Source organism: Gigantopelta aegis, chromosome 12 (genome assembly GCF_016097555.1).
Source record: "Gigantopelta aegis isolate Gae_Host chromosome 12, Gae_host_genome, whole genome shotgun sequence".
NCBI classification, from domain to species: Eukaryota; Metazoa; Mollusca; class Gastropoda; order Neomphalida; family Peltospiridae; genus Gigantopelta; species Gigantopelta aegis.
In genome coordinates this window covers 8,030,618-8,033,710 of record NC_054710.1, presented here as the reverse complement: position 1 = coordinate 8,033,710, position 3,093 = coordinate 8,030,618, and positions in this window count along the sequence as shown.

Below are 3,093 nucleotides of genomic sequence, written 5' to 3'. Positions count from 1 at the left end.
ATAATAATAATACTAATAATAATAATAATAATAAATAATAATAATAATTTAACAATAAAAATGTGATATTTGTGTTATATACATTATCTTGTTATTATATAATTTTAAGTTTGTGCCTTTCTGTCAATAATGTTGCAGGCGCGTGTACATAGGGTGTGGGGTGGCGTGTTCTAAACACTCCTCTTCAAAGCAAATTTCTTGACCTCTCCCCTGCATAGCTTACTGAACATGTGTCTGCTTTGTCAATTTTGCTCATTTTAAAAATTAATTTGGTCTAACACATGACATAACAGACTCTAGCCTCTATGATATCTTAGTCCCAACAAACCATACCATCGATAAACAAGTATGTTAAATGGTTTTCATTAATGTTCATCAATTAATAGAAATATCAATGACTAAGAGTGGGTTTTAGCTGCTCAATGGGCTACTACACTGACTAAACAAAACAGTAATCCCTGAACAATTATCATACTGTCAATAATATGCACACACAATTTACAAAGATCCTTTTAAACAGACTAACTACTTATGACACTTTTACACCTGACCGTTTTCATCGCAATAGGCATTCAGACTCCCTTTTTGGGAGAAGGGGTGGGGGAGTCATGCTGATCATTATTGGCCGAATGAAACGAAAATGTCCGAATTTGGAACACAACGTATATTTATATTCGCATTACTAACAAGACGCTAAATAGGATTCCAAACAAATCAGTCTGCATTTTTACATGGAATACAACTAATATTGTAAGTAAAATTATGGAAATGCATGGTGAAGATTTTAGGCCAGCTTATTTTGCCCGAACGTGTCCATTGACCCCCCCCCGCCTCACACCTCTACCCAGTCTCGAACGCTTATGATGTTCCTAACGGCCAGGTATAATAACACAGAGACCCTTTCTCCAACTCATATCTTGTGCTATTTATGGTCGAAACTGCCATCAGGCAGTCAGTGATAATTAACTTCAAGTGTTTTGATGCTATTTTTAATTGTTCATCAATAAAAGTCAAATTTTCATGCTTATTATTCCTGTTATTTTATATTGTAGTATTGTGGTCATTATAGTACTAGTTATAAGTACTAACTACTAGAACTAAGTACAGTTTTTAAAGTTTTATTTCAGGGATTTTCAGGAATCATATATATATGTAATAAGCAAACCATCGGAAATAAATTCCAAAGGACTAGGAATACTAGGATTGAAAGTCCTGTGGACTAGGAGTACCAGGAATAAAAGTCCCACGGATTTACATTCCTCGAAATGCACGTTCCACAGACTTAAATTCCTAGGGATACAGGTTCCGAGGAATGAAAGTCCGATCGGACAAAGATTAAGAAAATCACAATTAATCAGATTGTGACTTGCCGTCAAAATATAAATTTACAAAACATATTATTAAAAATTATGTTGGTGCATATAGAAACTGTCTTTTGTTGTTCACCAAATGTTAGTTTTTTTGGAGTTACCAGTTTTCATATATACATTTTTAAAACAATTTTGGGCTACATATTGAGGGGGGGGGGGGTATATTTCTTCGTGTTGAACACATGGACATATAGCCTACTTTATATCTGTAGTTGCTTTATATACTTTTGAAAAAAGCAAGATATTCGTCCTACTTCAATATGCTAACAAAAATGTAAGACAATTACAAAAATTCACTAACGTGTCTGATCCACAAGTATATGACGTAAACAAAAAAAAAAAATTAAGTTGATACTCAAAACTTATAAAATATTTTTTTACATGGAGATCTGAACCCACAACAATCTTAAGAGACTCGTACAGTTATCCATCACACTACGAGGGAAGGCTGCCAAAGACTCATTTTCTTCTCGTGTCTTTCTGGCAGCTCGTGCATATTGCAGAGTATAATAAACGGACATCTAATTTGCCGGACTAGTATTTCTGTCACTGCTGTAGGAGGAATTTAAGTCCGGTAGGAATACAAGTCCTAGGATAAAAACAACTTAAAAATAAACCAGGAATGAAAGTCCGGATGGGACTATGGTTCCTAAGCTATGGAGGTCCGATAAGACTACTGTTCCTACGGGCCTGCGTTCCTTTAACACTGACTGTGTTGTCATTGGTAATTTGATAATCTGAGCCTCAATCACACTTGTCTACTGGCCTACACTTTGACGCACGTTTTCGGGGCATACATGCAGTTACATTATAGTTTAATGGCATTTGCACTGGTTTTTAATACTGTTGGCAAGATTCCTTTTGTTTCGACAATACATCTGACTGATTGTTCAAACATTAAGGTGTGATTATGTTGTATGTAAAGCTATGATAATAGTGGGCGTGAGTTGAGGGGGGGGGGGGGGGGGGGCGTTTACTTTTGTAACTAGCCAGTAGTAGGGGCCTATGCTATGTTTTGCTACGGGCCCCGCAGTTGCTTAATCCGGCTCTGGACTATATAGTATCACTTTGATATGTACCAAAATAGTTTTAAGCACATGGGTAATAAATACAGAACCATAATGCCATTTGTTTCGCCATGTTATTTATTGTAATCGTTTATAGTACGCAAGATTTAATAAGTTGTATCCAAACAGGACGCGAGCGATTATTTTAGAAATTATTGATTTCAACTGCCACATCCTAACCGCACGCGTGCGACGCGACAGATTTATATGTAGCGCCGTACGCGTGCGGTTAGGATGCAGCAATTCAAATCAATGGTTTCTAAAAAACCCAAATCGTTCCTGTCGCCCGCGTCCGGTTAGGATACAGCTTTATACAACTCTATAAAACAGGGGCATAGCAAATGGTCCGCTTTCAGTACTAAAACATACAGGTTTATAAATATGGAGTTTCGGGTGGTGCAAAAACAAAATAGAAAAAGGTCCACTTGGTTCATATTCGAACCCCCCAGGTTCAGATCACGCTACGCCCCGGTAAAACTTTATAAAACTCTTGCGCACTATAAACTCGTGCAATAAATAACACGGTAAAACGACTGGTATGTGATTCTGTCTATTTATTTGATGGTCTATAATGTCACCTGTCATATCGTTACACAATATAGATGTGCCATGTCATATACATTAAGCATGCGGATAAATGATGTATTGGTAATATT